At 40.5% G+C, this 19,859-nt stretch overlaps 2 long non-coding RNA genes across 6 annotated transcripts in view; one reads left to right on the forward strand and one right to left on the reverse strand.

Annotated features, from left to right (window-relative positions):
- The window catches only part of LOC113443084 (uncharacterized), a 59,564-nt gene extending 55,467 nt beyond the window's left edge, over positions 1 to 4,097 (reverse strand). The window contains exon 1 of one of the 5 annotated variants that reach the window (XR_015741887.1): positions 4,031 to 4,097. This is a non-coding gene — a long non-coding RNA (uncharacterized LOC113443084). Of the gene's footprint in view, positions 1 to 2,414; positions 2,610 to 2,785; positions 2,905 to 3,671; positions 3,867 to 4,030 lie in introns of those variants that run through there. The other 4 variants (XR_015741886.1, XR_003375066.2, XR_015741885.1 and 1 more) reach the window with 4 other exon arrangements.
- On the forward strand, positions 2,786 to 19,827 carry LOC148127054 (uncharacterized). The gene is made up of 3 exons (XR_015741888.1): positions 2,786 to 2,913; positions 3,929 to 10,373; positions 13,173 to 19,827. It is a non-coding gene; the product is annotated as an uncharacterized LOC148127054 (long non-coding RNA).
- Positions 19,828 to 19,859: the final 32 nt, after the last annotated feature.

The raw sequence follows: 19,859 nt of genomic DNA on the forward strand, positions 1-19,859 counted from the left end.
ACAGTTGCAGGTATTCAAGTAACACTGCCTAAAATCTATTTGAATTTTTGTGTATGAAAATTTTTACAATAGAAATACCAATAGTTGTTTTTTTTGTAGAAATCATTTTGAAAAATATAGCAGCAATGCAAAATACCAAAACTGTAGCTTTTTGAAAAATAACAAAGGGCATTAAAATTGTTCATATTTATTTGGCCTTTACACCTTTGAGATGTTTCTATTACCGAAATGTTAAATTCCAAAGTATGGATTAAAATTTAGCACCATGATCCTAGAGTTCAATGACATTTCCCGCAAACACATACACTCAGAATTACGTGAATGATTTGTTCATTCAGAAGATATAGACATATATAATGAAAACAGAGTTGCCTCTTCATCTTGGTCTTAAATGTGATCTCGGTTGACATCTTTGGACCATAAAAGGTAAAATATTCCCTACCTCCCAGCTGGCTTTCAAAGTTTTTGTGCAGAATTATATATTTTATTTATATTTGTATTTCCAATTAATACTAAATGCCTCTTTAAACCTATGTTGAACTAGGCCTTCTTTTAATAATAGTTTTAATTAATGTTTACCAATAGGTATGATCATGGTTAAATAAATGGTTATATTTTAGTGGATGGAGAGTTTATTTTATTAATGACATGGGGTGTAGGCTGCAGATGGAATAGATTGTGATTATTGTGCTGTCTGAACGAAGTATACAAAGCTGTGCTTTTCATTCCCTGTAAATAAATTTTAAAATAGAAAGCTGTCAGACTGTTTTAAAATCAGAAAGATTAATACACTGGTGTACATACTATAATGTGGTTAAGTCTTATGGGGATATAGGACAATTATACCATAAGGCACACATTATTTATGGAAAGAATCATTAATGTGTTTATTTATAACGTTCCCCCCCCAGGTATTAACATTTGGATCAACTTTTAAAAGTCAGAGTCTTAGACACAATTACTTAGAAATAATTTCTACTAAAGTCACTAGATTTATTACTGAATATGTATATGCTGAAATTATACAGCCATTATTTTTCCTTCACCAAAATTCTGCTTATAAAACTTTTTTACTTAAAGGCTTTCCACAGTGTGATATGTAAAATCAAATAGCTTCTATTATTCAGAATACAATACATTTATGTTTTTTCTCCAGAACTGTGTCAAACCAAACAATCACAGTTGTTAGGAATACTGTATATTTTCAAAAGCTGCCTCATCGCTCATAAATAACTTTTTAAAAAGCATTCCTACAAACAATATGACAATCACTAATATTCATACTATTTCCAGTTATGATTATCATTTTTTTTTTCTGAGAAAGAAACTTCATTTTCTTTCTAAGATAAAGAACATAAAGAAAAAAAAGGGAAAATAAATATTGGCACTCTTGAACTAAGGCCCCAAACCAGACATGGTTACAATGACTTGCAAATTTGGGAGACATAAAAATACATTTCATGTGAACATGGGAAAAGGATGGAAAACTTCAATTCAAGCACATTTAAATAAGTAATTCGCCAATATTACTCAGTTGGTTGCATTTGATATATTTCCAAAAGATCTAAAATTTTAAAATCAATATTGGGATCCGTACTTATTCATGTTAATTTTTTTAAAAAAATATCTGTAACATTCTGTACGTTTGAAATTGGTATGAAGGCCTATCACAATGCAACAACCCAGAGAAAAATTAATTTCTGCTAGGAACCCGGGACTGTTCGCCAGGAAAAGTTAAGCACGTGCTTCCTCTAAAAGGGACGCGACTTTCCAGGGCTCCATCTGGGCTGGATCGAGGGATCGATACCGCCTGGTGCTTCATTTCATAGGGGAAAATCTGAATCGCAGTGGCTGGGTGTCGCGGGTGAGGAAGGGCGACGTGTGGAGGGAGAACAGCTTTCCTTAAAGCGCATATTCCGACACGGGAAGAATTATTTCACCGACCCCAGACCCTTGTGACCCTTCCCCGCACCTTCACAATAGAAACTCCTTTTCGGCTGCTTGCCTCGCCCGCGTCTGTCCTCTCCCCTCAGGGTAGCGCCTAGCCGTACTGCAAAGTTAAGAGCCGAGAACTGGGACTTTGTAGGCCAGTTGAAGGCAGAAACTTCTCATCTCGCCCGCAAAGACCCAGCCCCAAACTCCCAGCTGCTCGTCCGAAGAAAAGAAACCGTTGCTTCTTACAATGATCAGGGGAAGAGTGTGTGGGGGGGGGACACACCCGTACAAACGGGGAGCCACAGATCTTTTTCAGCAGCACCTTAATAACGCCATTCCATTTTTTTAGCCCCGTTTTGGGTTCGCCGGCGGGTTTTAAAAGCCCAAGTGCACCTTAAACTGCCAATTAGCTTCTTGCTCTTTAAGAAACGCGCCTTGGAAAAGAAAAAGAAAGACAAAAAGGAAAGAATTATGCTGACCCGGGTAGTTCTCCCAACGGGGAAGGAAAGGGTGGATCTGCAGGAACGTGTGGAAAAGCAGGTTCGAGTCTGCCCGGGGAACCTGCGCACGCCACCCGACCGCTTGCAAAACAGACCGCCCTGCCCATCAGACGACCATCGAACGTCTCCCCGGGAAAAGATGTCCGCGTGGAGAGCTCGATCGAACCCGCTCGAGATTGATTCCCCCACCCCACCCCACCCCAAAAAAACTCCCCCCGGAGATTTAAAGGGTCCCCGATTCACGCCAGCCCGTGAGCACCATGAAACTGACAAGAGCCGAACCCTGGCAGAGGAGCTCCCAGCACACGCGTGCGTAGTCGGCCGGTCGGTCCTTTCCCCTCCCTGCTTACCTTCTGTCAAGGCGGGGGGGGACGACAGACAGCAACCCTGGCGCGTTTCTGTGGATTGAACTTGCTCGTTCTCCCTAGTCCTGGCCAAGATCTTCATGAGTTAGACTGGACGGCACAAAAACGAGGAGGTACGGCAGGCACTGGGGGGGCGAGGGGGCAGGCTCCCGCCCCTCGGGAAAACTAGAGCGGCTTCGTGGAAAAGGCTCGCCGGCCACATTTTTTTTTCCACTGCTCTAAGGAAAAAGGGAGCGGCGGCGGTGGGGGTGTGTGTGTGTGACCGGCGGGAGCCCCGGAAAGTCAGCAACGAAGGGCGGAATTCCAACAGCAGGAGAAGGCAAGAGAGGCACGAACACACACAAACACACACACACAAAAACACCCCTGGCCGAAAAAGAGCGCCTGGATCCGCGTGTGGAGCTGCGATTCCACCACCCGTAAAGCCACGGCGAGAGTCCCACGCCGCTGTCACCGAGCGCGTGTGTCTAAGTTGGCAGCAAGTATCCCTCGAAAGTTTCCGCCGTGCAAAAAAAAAAAAAAGAGCCCCACGTGTTAGGCGATAGATCCAGAAGCGCTGGGCTGGGCAACAGTAGCGGCGACGGCGACACCAGCAGCAACAGCAGCCGCCGCCCAGGAAGAAGCAGCGCGCCCCTAACCCGGTTCTCTCCGCTCTTCTCCGGGCTGTTTAAGGAAGCACCCTCGTCCCCACCCACTAAAGTTAGACCGCTTTGATGGTGCAATTTCGCTTGGCAGATTTACAGGCTGAGCGCCACCATCCAAAATAATGGACCGCCTTTCTGTCTCCACCTCCCCCGCCCTCCCCAAATATATAATATATATATATACATATCCCAGCTAGGAAAGGAACGACTGGGGCCGCTTCGCAAACCTCCGCTTTGGAATTTCGGGCCCTATCTTGATACGGCCGTTGGGTTTCCCGATGGTCTCTTCCCCACCCCGCGTCCCGCCGCCCAGATTCCGCCCCTCTCCCTCCGCTACCAGCTGAGCATTCAGATCAGGGCTCTGTTTTCTTTCTTCCAACCTTTGCGGGCGCAAGCTAGGAGAAAGACGGCCCCCTAGTGGTTATAGCCAGTCTCCATAAAGAGCCAGACGATTAAATGTCTCTCCCCCCCCTTTCCCCTTCAGTCATCTCCCCGCGGCAAAAGCCAGCAACGCGGCGGGCGCCGTTTATGCCCAGTGCTGTAAAGAGAAACCAGCGCGGTGGTGACCGGCGACGTGCAACTTTACCGTCGGATCTCCCACCGGCCGCGATCGTCTCGGGGCAATTGCCCCGATGGTGCCTGTCGTTCCTTCCGCGCCTTGCAAGGGAGCCTCGCGGTTGCTTTCTGCTGAGTCAGGCCCGCGCTGATTCGAACTCGGGGACCGTGACAGGTAGCGAATTTCCGGCAGCTTCGCAGCTTTTCCAGGAGAGGCCTGAGCCAAGAATGACTCGGATTAGAAGGCAAACCCCAAAGACGCAGCGGTCGGGCTCCCAGGAGTTCGCGCGCTCGTTTCCTTGTCAGCACACGCAAAACGCTGGGCATGAGCAATGTCTCTCTCCCACCCCCCCAGCTAAATTAGCTAAGACAACAGCTCCCATAATCCTCCACCCTGTGAGGCCCAGGCAAGTAATGCCACCAGCTCTCTGGCCTTCAGCTTCTTTGGGGCCAATTCTACAGCTTTTACTTTATGGGTGCCTTGGATTAGATCTCCTAGTCAGCTGGGAATTGTAGTACAACATAGTGATGGAGCCCAGTTTGGCAAATTACTCCTTTGTTTAGGAGGCCAATTTGTTAAATGTGTTTACTCCCCAGTAAAACCCAATGACATGATATAGTGGTTCAGCTGTTGGAATAAAATGGGAAAGGCAGGATTAGGTTCACAGCTACGGAAGTTCACTTTGTCCTTTCTCACAGGGTGGTTGTGAGGAAACATGAAATTAAGAGAGTGCTTTACTGATATAAAGGGCTGGAAGACTATAATTATGAGTCGTAAGAGCAATAACAATAATAGTAATAAGAACAGTGAATTGTGTTGCAGTTTCCAGCAGCTGATTTTCACCTGGAAAATTGGTGGTTCTAAAGAAGTCACTGAATTCCCACTCCCAATAGCCCTGTGGATGGTTGCTGATAAATTCTACACGGTACAGGTAGTCCTTGACTTATGATCTCAGTTGTGACAATAATTTCTGTTGTTAAATAAGGCAACTGTTAAGTGAGTTGTGCCTGACTTTACGAAGTTTTTTGTTTAATCATAGTAGTTAAACGAATCACTCCGAACAGCTCAAAGTTGACTCAGCCTTCCATCCTTCCGAGGTTGATAAAACGAGGAGCCAGATTGTTGGGGGCCATATGCTGACTCTGTAACCACTTAGAGAGGGCTGTAAAGCACTGTATAAGTCTAAGTGCTATTAAGCTTCCCCACTTGACTGCTTGTCGAAAAGGTATCAAAAGTTGTTCACATGATTTCAGGATGCTGTAACCATCATAAATACATGTCAGTTGTCAAGTGCCTGAATTTTGATCATGTAACCTTGATGATGATGCAATAGTCATAACTGCAAGAACTAGTAATTTTTTCAGTGCTGTTGTAACTTGGAACAATTGCTAAACAAATGGTTGTAAGTTGAGGACTACCTGTATGTGAAGGCCTTTGGTCTGTCCTTTACGTTCATGTAACCAGAATTATTGGTTATAGTACATTCAACTAATTCTGTATTGTAACCAACACAAGACATCTAAAGTAAATTACCTGTATCTAAATTTCTATACATTTTCTTGAGAAACCTTTGCTAGTTATGCAACTAGATTTCCTTCTACTTTGCTGCATTGTTTTTTTTCTTTGTTTTTTAGCAGATAACATTTTGACCATTTTATTGCTAGGTATATTGTTAGCCTTTTCTCATTGCTGCTAATTGAGTATTTTAAGTGTTGAGTTTATTGTACATTGTCATACATTTTTCCACCACCACCCTTAGATAGAACATAAACCACTAGGTTAAACATATAATTGGTTGCTGCAAAATAGATACCTGTACAAAATAGATTTTGCAGAAGAGCAATCTTTTATGTAAGAATCCAATATCAAATTTGGTTCAATTCTTTGATGATAGCTACTTGTCCCATATAAGAATGACTATAGAATGAGAGCTTTTGGGGTATAGTGGTTAAGATGGTAGTCTAGAAACCAGGAGACTGTTCCACTTCAGGCATGAAAGCTGGCTGGGTGACTTTAGGCCAGTCACTCTTTCTTAGCCCATGACCTCAGGCTCTGGTGACAAGCCGGTCAGTCTTTCACAACCGATAGATCAACACTAGGTTGATGGGGAAGGGGAAACCTTGAACCTGTGCAAAAATGCTAGGAAGTAGAAAAAAAGAATTAACATTTCATAACTAAGATGTAATTTGTCATCAATTGCAGATTAGGTATCTGTTTAGCTGCCCTTGGGTCCTGGTGATTAAGGAGTTGCATCTATGCAGTTTTCTTGGTAACAATATGGAAGTGGTGTGCCATTACATTTTTCCAGAATATCTTTTTACTTCTTAGTTGAGACTAAATCCCTGAGATTTCTGGTGGTTTCCTCTCATAAATACTATCCAACCTCTACTGAGCTTTTCCACCACTTGCTATAGACATCAGTCAGCATCACTGCCATAATTACCTCTGTATTCAATTAAGTTTTACACTGAATATTATTAACTATGTCTCATGCTTTTTGTGGGCATTTGATCTTATGTCTCTAATTGGTTTCTCTGTGTCCAAGGTATGATTAGGCAAAGGAGGGTAAAACATCTGAGACAGCAGACTGTGAAAACCTACAGACAAGACATTTGCCTTTAAGTTAGTCTTGGTTATTTTGCTGTTTTGATCCAAGAAATTATCCTGTTAAGATTGGCTTTTTTATTGTGCATAAAGGTCACTTAAATATAGGGTGGATTCTAACTGAGGATGGCTAATGGAGGTATCCTGAATGTACAGCATAAAGTGAATCTGTAAGCTGAAGACTTATTGGTATCAGATGGCTTTTAGAATGATGAGATTAGCGTCCCCCCTCTTGGCATCCTGCAAATGCATTGGAACAGCTGTTTGTAACTTTCCAGCCAGAATGTCCACTGGGAATTAAGGAGCTACAATCTCAATGTATCTGAAGAAGCAAGCCCGTCTATGCACTCCAAAAATCAACAAGTATCAACAAGATGTCACTGTATCTCACTTGATCTCTCTATCCAAGCTTACCATACTGATCCTTCTCTTAATATGATCACATTTGAGTGATGCTGCTTGATCTTTAGTGGTCAACTTGCACAGGCGATTCCTTGCAGCTCTAGTACTGAAGACCCCCAGCCTTCAAGTACTCAACTTCTTAAATACTGAACATGCAAACATTTTGAGCTCATTTTAATTTTCATCAAAATGTGCCTAAAAGCATCCACTTGCAAACATGTAGTATTTAATAGATTTGAGAGATATGATCACACATACTTGCATTACAGCCCTGACTAATGACTGGAGAACCAGATAAGCAGGCTTTCCAGACTCAGAATGAGGAGGATCAGTGCAAAGATCAGTAAAGAAACTGCATGGGAAAATTGGGGCGGAACACGTTTACACACCCACATCCCCCAACCCTGTTGTGCCCGTTATACCTGCATAGTGTTTGTGAGTCATACAAGTTAATCTCTTTCTGGCAATGTTCTTGCCCAGTCCTGATATTTGGAGATCCAGTTGCAACCCTGTATATATATATTTTTTAAAAAATGGAAAGTCAGGAGTAAAATGAAATGCAACTGAATAGAAATTAGCCTGTAATTCTGAACATGAATAATCAACTTGCAAGAAAACTTATCCCCTGCACTTGTTCCAAGGGGATGTCATGTACAAATTAAATCACAGGTGCTTCTGAGCAAGTTTTCCAGGCGGAAGGGGCGGGTTCAGTTTCTGGCATCTGCAGCTAGAAAAATTGGATTGCTGCAGGGAACTTTTCTGCTTGAGAGCTGGCTTGTTTTTATTGATCACCCTAGACAATCTAAGCTAAAAAAATAGACAAATTAAGTTAAAGCAAATCCTAGAACAGATGGGTTCTGTACAACATCACCACACCTTTTCATCCAAAATAGGATGTCAGCCACCTAACGATACTCTGAGTGTTGATCACACATGTTCTTTCACAACATGTCCAAGCTGACAAGCGTGTGGACCTTAACAACACTGCTCAGATACATGCTTTTTTCTGCCTGGCAGTCTTAACCATGAGGAGAAAATCATGCCATTTACATGAAGGTGAATCTTGCCAGTTACTGTGGGAGTTTGATCTGTGATATCTCATTAACTTGCATGTATACATGATCACTGAAGCTGCTGTTATTGTGCCTATTATATGGGAGAGGCTGACAGTGATTGAAAGTTTTATTGAGGTTTTTTTCATACATATTTCAAAGCTATGTGAGAGACTTTCTTTTATGTATATTTAAATGCCTGGGGTCTTGGAATCTGATAAGAGAGATTGTTTAGAAACAGGGTGTGGTACAGGAACAGAGCTTAAGCAGCAGCCATTTGAAGAAAGTAAAACAGGGAGGAAATGTTACTTGCTCAATTAGCACATGTTTGTTGTTTAAACAAATCCAGTTCTTAAAAGAAGCAGAGTCCCAAGCTCAGGATCCGAGGTGGGAAGCCAAAGTTATAAACATTTGAATGTAGGGTACATCAGGTTTCCCAACCTTGGTAACTAAGATGTATGCACTTCAATTTCCAGAATTCCCTAGCCAGCGTGGCATCTTGGAATTCTGGGAGTTGAAGTCCACATATTTTAAAGTTGTCAAGGTTGGGAAACCTGATGCATATGAAATGAACTGAAGGACTGCTTTCAACCTCCAAAGGACTAGGTACTCATCAGTTAATCCCTAAAGACTGAGATCCTTTAAGCATATTTTAATATTAAGCAATGTGGCAAAAACAGTAGCCATGCATGTTAACATTAACAATGGATAGAAAGATAAGAGGACATTTATCTGGCTGGAGCCTTCTGTTGCATATTGTCCTTTCACACACACACACCCACAGAACCTGTACTAGAGATTTCCAAATGCCAGATGGTGGCCCAGACTCAGGATTAAGCTAAGTATATGGATATGGAGATATGTGGAACTTCTCCAAGCATCTGGAAGCTAATCCTTTGGGACTATGTGAATATTCCTCTCTGGCTTCTTGGCTTGTATGTCAGTGCATGTGTGCTAGAACGAGGAGAGTGTAGAGGGAGTTGGTGATAGAACAGATAGAATGGATTAATTGCAACATTCAATTCAGATGTAATCACATGCCCAGCAGGTTGTAGCACATCCTTACTGTCACATTTCTAAAAATAAATGTAAAATGTAATAGATACTATTCAGACTAGTTTGGTAATCAGAAGGCTACGTAAGAATGGTTTGTTTAAGACTGAAGGATCTGGAACAATGCATTAAACTGCTACTGAAAATAACAATTTAAGGGAAATACAACTAAATCTCAGGACATGATGTGACAACTTCACTACATTTCCACCTTTGATCTGTATGTGTGAAGGAAAGTAACACTGAAGGCTTTATCCTTGCCTCTGGGTTCACAAATTAAATCAAGAGTAGATAAGGACATATGTTTGTTCACTTAGAGACTTCTGGGATAACTTTTAGGGCTGTGCATATTTTCAAAATGATTGGGAAGAATTACTTTAAAGTGTAAGGATTTACAAGCACAGCACCTCTTTAAAACAGCCATGTCTTCTGAGAGTCTGAAAAAAGACTTGAGGTCTATATGTCCATCTGTATCCTGTCTCTATAAACTAATACCTGCAGATGAATTCTGTTTAATCAAATTTATTTATTTAGAAATGTTATATTGCTGCCTATTTGCACATGGCAACTGAAGGCGGCTTACAAAGATATAAAAATACCATATAAAAGAAATAAAATAATAATAAAAAGAAAAATAATAACCCTCCATCCTCCCCTCTGGTACCAACACACATTCATACTAACCAATTAATGGGCTCCCTCCCGTTCTGGGTTCCCTAGGCCCCCTGACAGAACCACGTCTTCAGGGCAAATATGCTTCACTCCTTCAAGGTACTTTCAGAAAGCCAGAATTCACACAAACAGGGTGGTGGTTAAGCTCTGCAGTGAAGTTGACCCTCTTTGTCCAATCTAAAAAGACAGAGGCTAAGATTGTAAGATACTTGTAACCAAATAGGCTTTGTTGTGACATCACCCTATGGAAGTTACTTCCAAGAGAATACCCCTTCCCCTGAACCTTTCATTGTAGCTTATTTTTAGTGACAGCAAAAGATGACCTTTAACTTGATGATCAAGCAGCACAAACCTGTGGTGCTCTGTTCTGTTGCAACTAGACAATTGGTCCTTTCAGAGTTGTTGTATTGTGTTGTTATTAGATATATTTTCAATTCATTTTACATAAATCTGGGGGGCGGTGTGTGAGTGTTTCAGCCAAGACTAGCCAAGTTAGTCTTGAGGCCCAAAGTCTAGTGCATCATCACCAATGGGTACCTGAATAGGCAAGCTGCAAATGATGTGAGAAGAAGTATCTGGATTGATAAGAGGTATGCAGAGTCCCGTTTGTGATCATTATTACAGCACTAGGTATATTTAAGGAATTGAGGGACCTAAGGCAACACTAGGTTTGGTAACCCCTCCATATACACACATCTCTAAATAAACATAAGAGGTAGATTCTTGCAAATTGAGGTAAAACCAGTGTTTTCCAAATGGAACATTGACAGAAACTGAACTAAAAAAATTAAAGATTTAATTCAGAATTGACATATTGGATACAAAACCTAAACTATGCTTTTACTTTTCAGAGTTTTCAAATACTTTAGAAGGAGTGATGCTTTTTTATTGGAAAAAGTTACTTTTGAAGTGCTGTTTTTTTATTTTCTGCAATGTGCAGCTTTTATAGAACTGCAGTAGGCACTGCCTGTTTCGGTGACAAAAAGAAAATAGAGTGATTAAAAATCAATCACCCATGAGAGTCTTCTTACTTCTCAGAGTAATAGATTACTGCCCATTAATTCCTATAATCTTTCCTATCTTTCAGCTAGTTGTCCTTCAGCTAGCAAGAGAAATTGACAATTCCTTTCTTTGAAATTGACAATTCCTCAGCTAACTCAAGAATGCCATTGTCAAAATGAGGGACTTTGTCAAAAAAACTTTTGGAAAGCCCTAATACTCAATCGGTTCAACTCAGTCTCAATGGGTTCAACTTTGGCCATATGCCCAATCCCATCCTCCTCTGCCGCTTTTCAGATGTGGCAGGCAGGAAATAGGGTGGGAAGAAACTGTTCACTAGGTTGGAATGATTGATTTCCCAGTAGTGGGGAGTCCCACTCTGGGCAGTGATGCATGGCCCTGGGCAGCCCTACCCCAGGAATCTGGGGATTACCCTGGAAGGAGGGTAAGTGGGATGGTAGTGGGATAGCTGGGGCTAAGGCTGGTTGCCCAGAATTGAAAAGTAGAATTTGGTTAATTAGGCAGCCTCCTTTCTTCTTTCCAAATGGTTTTTTTTGCCTGCCAACCAGTTCTAAGATTTAAAATACAAAATAGGCAGGCAATATTTTATGAACGGTTGTGTTTCCCTAGGACATATCTGTTGGGGTCCCTAGTGTGGAGTTGTAGTAAGCAGGGCCAGGGCTGAAGTCCAATAGATAAACTGAAGTCCAAAGATTCACTGTCTTCCTAAAACAGGGCAGAGCAAGCTCCCCCCTCCCTCATTCTAGGTGTTTGGTTCCCTGTGATGTTGTCAAAGGGATCAGGAAGGGCCCAAATTGGACCTAACAATTTTCCCCCTTAAAAGAAAAGTTGGAGAACTAACCAAATAGACTAACACTGACCTCCCCTTGTTTTTAACACTACCAGAGAGCAAAGAGCAACAGAAGTGCACAATCACATGATGTTGCCCTGTTGTGAAACATTTATTGTAGGTTATGGCTATTAATGGCAAATTGCTTGTAGGGATCACCTTGTAGCATCAGATATAATTACAATTGGCACACTGACCGACGGTTTTTGAAATATTACAACAGGATTAACAACTTGAATATATAAATAATATGCACAGACAAGAACACCTGTTACTGGGGAAGGCCATTATCCTATAATAATCCCAACATCCTGGAAAGCAACAAAACATCAAGAAGTTATTCACACTGAGATTTTCTCTACTGGGGATTTGGTTCTATGACATTTTTTCTTAAGTACTCAGAGACAAAAGTAGTGAAAATTGGAATGCATTTCCCCAAAAGTCAGCATAACGCATCTTAGTTGACATCTACAAAAGACTAGTGGCATTAAGTATTTATACAACTGTGTAAAAGCTTTCATGTCTAATTTCTGAGGGAGATTATTTAACATGTTTAGTGATTTATCCAAGTAAACTGGTGGTGAGCACAGAAAAGCTTCACCCAGATCTTTTAATTTCCAATTGAAATGCACATTGAAGAGGTCACAGTTAAAATCAGAATAAACACCCTAACAGGAACAGGACACAGTCAAAGAATTTGATTTCAGATTTCCCTTAAATTATTCCAAGCCAGTCTATCTGCATCCATATTATCTTCAGGCTGCAAATCTTACATCTTTGTGGGAATGGCTCCCTTAATTTCAGTGGGATTAATTTTTGAGGTGGCTAGAGAGCTTCTTGGATGAGATGAACAACTTCATCTCCCATAGCTTCTGAGCTGAAGCAGAACTCTGAGGAAAGCAATTTCCCTCATGTCTTTCCAAGCTTAATTGAAATTTGGAAAACCCCAGGGTCCCTATCATATAGAGCTGCAGGGCCAGCCTGCATGGTGTATGAAGTGTGTGTGTGTGTGTGTGTGTGTGTGTGTGTGTGTGTGTGTGTGTGTGTGTGAGAGAGAGAGAGAAAGAGAGAGAGAGAGAGAGAGAATGTAAGTGGGTGAAGCTAGAATAAAAAAGAGGTTTAAAACTAAATTTTGTTTCCTTCAAGCTTTAATAGAATCAAATGAAGGCAAAAATTACTCCACATGTATTTCATAAATTCCTTCTCAGTCACATTAAAAGTTACAACTGAGTGGCTGTTTTTGACCCAGCAAAACTTTGGTTGCATCCCTCTGCTCTAGTCCCACAGCTTGGAACCAAGTTATCTCAAAAACCATCAGTTTCCCCTGCAGAAATGTGTCTGACCCATTTTTTCTTTTTTTAATAACATATTCAAGAAAACATGTTAAAGTAATAGATAATAATTAAAATTGAAACAAAAAGTCTGACCTTTCCAAACTGCCTGATTCTTGGCTTGCTGTTAGCCTTACTGATTAACTGGAGTTTTTTAATTGTTAATGAGAGTTTTAAATGAATAGTTGTACTTCTTAAATCAATTACAGATTTGCAGGCCTCATTATGAAGCACATCTAGAGCCTTTACCCAAACTTGACTCTTGCAGTCTAAGAGCGACAGCAATTTGAGCCCTCTGATCCCTCACCTGTCCTTGCCAATCCATTCTGGTGCTGGTGGAAGGCTTCCTGGAGGAAGGTAGCAGAGAAACACTTTGAGCAGTTTTTGTTAAGTATTTGCCCTTGTGCGACTGGCTTCACTTGGGAATTAGGAGTCCTCGATATTTATTACTGCAATATTTTACAACTTTGCATTTTATGTATTTATGACATTAAAAAGGTTTTAAAACATTGTAAACTGCTGGCTTGCCCTCCATGGAGGATAGGCTGTTATTTTATTCCTTCCTTATGTAATCAGATCTGATCTGTTAAACTTTATCAAAGTTTATAAAACTTTATCAAAGTTTAACATTCAAGAATCTGCCTGGAGCCCCTCAAGTGTTATGCATAGGATTCAGAAGAGCGAGGTACTTTGATAAGATCTTTTGGAAACTTTGGAGGAAGTGGGCCCAATCAATTCAGCTTCAATACAGATTTGGACATTGCTGACAATCTCATCCTTTCCATTTTTGTAAACTGGGGGATTAAGATTGCTTTCTCAAACAATTGATAGTACTGAAGGAGACAGGAGTAATTGGTCAGATTTCAGGGACTGGTAGCACTTCAGTGTTCCTTGCAGGGCCACTGGGAACTTGCACTGATATGCTCTGCAGTGGTTCCTTCCTTCTGCAGTTTGGCATATTGTTCAGGTTATGGCCTGTTTTGGTTAACTGAGTTCAGTGGTTTTTTTAAATGTTATGGAATTGACTGCTTCTTCCTCCATAAAATCTCCTCTAATTCATTTGATTCTTTTTTCATGGAAGACCTACTAATATTTCGGCCTTCCTTAGCCAACTTCTTTTTATTACTGTTGTTATTGGCATCCCTCCCTTTGACTAAATTGTTTAGATTTATGGATAATTTCATCCATACAATCTTTTTTTCTGTGTTGTCATATATTTTTGTGAAAACCATCGCCATCATGTTTATATGTTGGTGCTTAATCTCCCAGGAGGAGTTTTATCCTTACAGCTTCATGTGGATTGGAATAAACATTCAAATAATTCAGACTGTATTTTTTATGGTCCCTAGGCATAATATTTTTTGTACTTCTAACCTGGCTGCAAGATTGAAAATCTGTGGCAGTAAAAGTCCAGCCCCACTGGTTATCTGTTGCTTGCAGGGCTGGATAAGGATGTAATGAAAGAGAACATCTTTCAGTACAAGTCCTTCTATTACACAAGTGATGAGTCATTAATAAACATTGATATAATCACTTCCATTTGCACCAAAATCCATCTGTCTGAAATTTGGCAGTGGTTCCCCACAGGAAAGACTACATTCACTACATTTAAAAAACAAATTATATCCCCAAACAGAGTCATAGGCACATTACCCTCACACACAAAAAGCCAGATTTTAACGAAGAATAACCGGAAATGTCCTGTATCAATTTCACTGAAATTTGGCAGGCTGGATTCCACCCAAGACGTCTAGTGCGTCTTTAAATTTCTTCCCATTCAACTTTATTTTTTTAAAAGTAACCGTGTTCATTTCCTTCATATTCAACAATGGTACAGTTTGGTTTAATGCAGAGGTGTCACACACGTGTTGTCACAGCATCGTCACATGACAAATCGTGACTTTTCCCCTTCGCTAAACTGGGCATGGGCAGCATGTGATGCATTTGGCCTGCGGACTGAGAGTTTGATAGCCCTGGTCTAATGGTTAAGGCATCAGCCTATTAACTAGGAGACCATGAGTTCTAGTCCTGGCCTTAAGCATGAAAAACCGGCTGGGAGATTTTGGGCCAGTGACTCTCTCAGCCAAACCCACCTCATAGGGTGGTTGTTGTAGGGAAAATAGGAAGAGAAAGGAGGATATTAGGTATGTTCACAGCTTTGAGTTATTTATAAACAATAAAAGTGGGATAACAATAAAATGAATGAAATTCAGTTCTGCATTTCACTCCAGGTTTGACCACAAGATCAAATAAGAAAGCCTGCAGTTGATATATACACTATGGGACTCAGCTGTAAGAGACTTTCCACTCTTCCTTTTCTTGTAGATGCAGATGTATGTGTATTAGCAGAACTGGAAATAGGATTTCCTTTGAGAGATAGCAGAGTAATAGGCAAAGGAGAAAACCCAATGGATATCCTTGAAATTCAGGTTTTGATATTACCAGTAGAGCTCCAACTGTTGCCTTGTTTGAGTCAACCGATACCATATAGCATTACCATAAAGAAAAGGTGCTTCTTGTCCAATCTTGCACAAAACCAATGAGGTCAAATTCCAGGAGTTCTTGCAAAAGTCCAAGAAATCTTGTGCAAGAGTAAAAGGCTTATTTTACCCTCTCCAGCATTTGCTTTGGTGATTAGGAATTTGGTAGATTTTAGATAGCTAAATGGGAATAGCAAAAAGACATATTGCTTCATAGTGCTTTACAGCTCTCTCTAAGCAATTTAAGTCAGTATATTGCCCCCAACAATCTGGGTCCTCATTTTATCCACCTAGGAAGGATGGAAGGCTGAGTCAACCTTGAGCCAGTCAGGATTGAACTGCTGGTAGTTAGCAGAATTAGCTTGCAAATTACTGCATTCTAACCACTGTGCCACCACGGCTCTTGATCTAGTGGCAAGACCCAGCTCCTCATCAAGTAAAAAAAGGACAAGCCTATTTGTATTCTTCCCACTATCATTCTGATTCCCAGTTTCATGAAAAACATAACATCTTGACTATAAACAGCATTTGTTTTTTTTCCTAATCCCAGAGTAATATAGAATGGTCTAGAAATTAAGAATGCAACTTCAATTTGGTATTCAGTACTTCCTTAATTATTCAAAATATTTTTATCTGCCTTTCTGCAAATAGCATTGAAAGTAGCTAGCAAATTTTATTAAAATGTTTAATCTGCAGTGGTACCCTAGAATCTATTCCTTGGACACAAAGGTGACTAACAAACAAGTACTGGAATGCCTAACAGCAGACATATCACTAGGAAGGCAAAATTACAAAAACGTGTCTCACTTTGACCATGTCAGAGGGGAATTCACTGAAGAAAGCTTAGAAATTAGGCTATTAAAGAACTTAGTGGCTGGATACCATCAAGCTGATACTACCAACCAGAGCATAGATAAAAAGATGTGGAAAGACCTGGCCCATAGAATCAGACTCGACTGGATAATGAGTGATGATATCACCACCACTCTAGGGTTACAGAGTCAGGACAGCTTGAATCTCTGGGGAGTTGTTCTTCTAAAGGGCAGGCAGTACAAGAGAAAGTGCCCTTCCTGAGTCCCATCAGGTAACACTACTTAATGCACAGAACACAAAGCATGCCTGCTCTGTTGAAATATATGTGACAAGGAGAAATGATGGGAGAAAGGTCCCATAGATTTTTTTTTATCAACTTTTTAAAATTGCTGATCTTCCTCACAGAGAGACTCTGGGTGATGTACAAACAAAATATTAAAAATATAAAAACTATATATACATTTTAAAAAGACGCAAACAATGTTAATTAAAGGTGGGAGAAGGACTTTCAGGCGCTAATCAAACCCACAGACACATGCCTCTCTGCACCCCAAGCAAGATGGCGAAGCCACATTTTAATGCCTTTCCTAAAGGCCAAGAGTGGAGCTCCCCTCACTCCAGGCAATGAATGTTCCACAAAGTGGGGGCAAGAGAAGGCTCTATTCTTGGATCCTAACCAATCAGAATTCTTTGAATGACAAGATCCGCAACATACCTTCCTTGCCAAATATCCACATATCTGTGCTATGAAGGGCTTTATAGGTAGTAAACAGCACCTGGAACTACATTCAGAATTCTTCAAATACCAGAAGCGTTACAAGGGCACATTGTGATGGGTTCATAATTGCTCACCCCACTGCATTCTGGACTGACCACAGGTTCCAAGTAGTGTTCAAGAGCAGATCCGTGTACAGCACATTGCAATACTCTATGCACAAGGTGACCATGACATAAGTAACTGAGCAGCTTTCATTCCCAGAAAGAGTTCCATTTAAAGCCTTGTCAAGTTCCTCCCCCTCCCACTACTTCAGACCTAACAGTTTCCAATCACTGGAAAATATCTTGACTGCAACACCAAGGGTTGAAATACAGTTATCATCATCATACTGACCAAACCTGGCCTCAATGGATGATCTTGCCCAGAGGTTTCATGTAAGTGTTAAACAAGAGAGTCAAAATTATTGAATCTAAAGTTTTTCTTACTAGGATTTATGGATAATCAATCAGAAAAGACTCATGAGCAGTTGATTTTATATATGGTAATGACAGTGAGATTATTATAGGCACCAAAATGGAAGAACACAAAAATAGCCACAATAGAATAGACTGAGAAAATGGTCGGATTTGCAGAAATGGCTAAATTGACTTGTTTGAGTAGAGTGGGAGCAACAACTTAAAAAAAAAAGCACTATGGACTTTTTTTGCTGAAAATTGGTAAAAATGATTTGATTTGAAAAGTGATTTCCATATTTATCTGTATCAACTAAAAAGGGTTCTGTGTGGGATGAATTGAGAGGGGCACAGTACTAGGTATATAACTAGAGAAGATTGGAAGTAGCTTCTTTGCTTTCTCTTTTTCTCAACACACTATATTTCTTCTATATATTTCATGTTTAACTTTTAACTTTGTAAAAAAAATACCTTCAATAAAAATTATATTTTACCAAAAAGAAAATCAAGAGAGTTGAGCCTTTTGGCACCTTGCAAGTTAGGGATCGCAGGCTCCAGCTCTCTACTGTCGACATGGACTGGCATCGTCCAGAATGAAAAGAGAACCACCGCAACACTGGGCCTCTCGTTCCCAAGCCCTGTAGCTGGTTATGGTCAATAGTATCAAAGGTCGCTGAGAAATAAAGAAAAACAAGAACAGTTATACCAGCCCTATCCTGGCCCCACCAGAAGTTATCCGCAAGCGCAATCAATGCCCTTTTGGTACTATGCCCTGGCCTGAAACTCAAATGAAATTGATCCAAATAATCCATTTCTTCCAGGCCCTCTGAAACTGCAGTCTGACCACCTTTTCAACAATCTTGTCCTACAATGGAAGGCTGGAGACAAGCTTCACTTCTTTTTCTTTGTTTCTTTAACTATATTATTAATTTATTCCCTTCCATCCATTTTAATGGTACCAGTTTTATACAGTATATGCAGACGCTCAATAAAATATTACTAAATAAACCTCAAACTGAAAGGAAGATTGTCAGCTATTTTTTTCCTGGCACTACCCATGTAAACTTAACACTGCTAGGTGATAGAAATGTATACAAAATGTCCCTTCTCTATGTCACCATAAAAGATCTTTTCTCTTATCCTTCCATTTGTGTTTCTATCAGGCATACAAAGAAAGACTTCTTCAGCCTTCTAGCAGGAGGAGACAGTCCCTGCTTCCGAGCTGCGTAGGTCAACATTAAAAAATGTCCTTTAAGTGATTTCTCCTATCCTGGTCATTTTTCCAAGATTGTTTGCAAAGCTTTTGAGTTTTTGCAGGGTTGTATCTTGATTTCACCACAAGGAGGCAGGTTCACAAACAACAATACATATGGAAGATTAATAGGGTATAATGTCCCTCCCAATATTTATTTATGAAAGTTGATTGAATAAAGCTATTGTAAACCCACCAAAACCTTTATCCAAGCAATTGTGATAAATTAGACAGCTTCTCTAGGCTTGGAAGAATTATCAACTTCATCCTTCTCAAAAAAATTGTTTTAAGCTGTACTGTATGTACTTCCAAGGATATGGCCAATTGTGGCTGATATTGGAAAAGAAATAGTGACAATCCTGGTTTATACTTGGATGGAGAATCCCAAAGCTGTTGACTAGACTGGAAATTTTTATAAAATCCTGGAAGAAAACAATAAGGATCACTTCAGTAATGGCTGTGAAGAAAACATTTAACAGTCTCAAGCCCCTATATGGGCACCATCACTAGGAATCAATTTCTTTATTTTTTTAATCCCTTTAACTTTCTTATTTCACTCAAGCCAATGTTTTCTTATATTTGCACAAAGAATATAGAAATTGCAGCTAGAAAATGCTTAATACATTTGATTGTGGACTATTTTTCCACTAAAGCTTTGGGCCACACAACTTCATATAACTTCTATTCAAACTACACCCCACAGAGAATTTGTCCCCCCTCCTAATTCGAATTCCCAGAAGTTCCAGCCAGTAGAAAAAGGGCTACAGCAACATCAAGAGAGTCACAGGTTCCCATCTGGCTTGGCAGCCTCCACTGTCTAAGTTGAGCTTAGCTCAAAGGCAATTGACTTTGAAGAAAGTCCTCTGGATAAGTGGAAATAGAATTTCTGCTTAAGTGTGTTCCTATACAACAAGTGTATAAAGCATTTCACTTGTGATATGTCTTAACAAATGACGAACATTTCTGTCGCTACATGATGTGTTTGTAAACTGCAGCAACGTAGGACCGCATTGCTTGTTAGTGGCAAACACACAGTCCTCATTGCTTTTGTTAACTGAATCCCACCAGTGTTTAGGTTAGGACCTTCCCAGATCCAAGTCATTCCTGCCTTGTCCCTCTCAGCCCCAATCCTTGGTAAGACAAGGAACTGGCCACTCTCCATAGCAGACTCCTCCATGGCA

The sequence above is a fragment of the Pseudonaja textilis genome, chromosome 2 (assembly GCF_049901715.1).
Source record: "Pseudonaja textilis isolate UNSWEBS1 chromosome 2, rPseTex1.2, whole genome shotgun sequence".
NCBI lineage: Eukaryota > Metazoa > Chordata > Lepidosauria > Squamata > Elapidae > Pseudonaja > Pseudonaja textilis.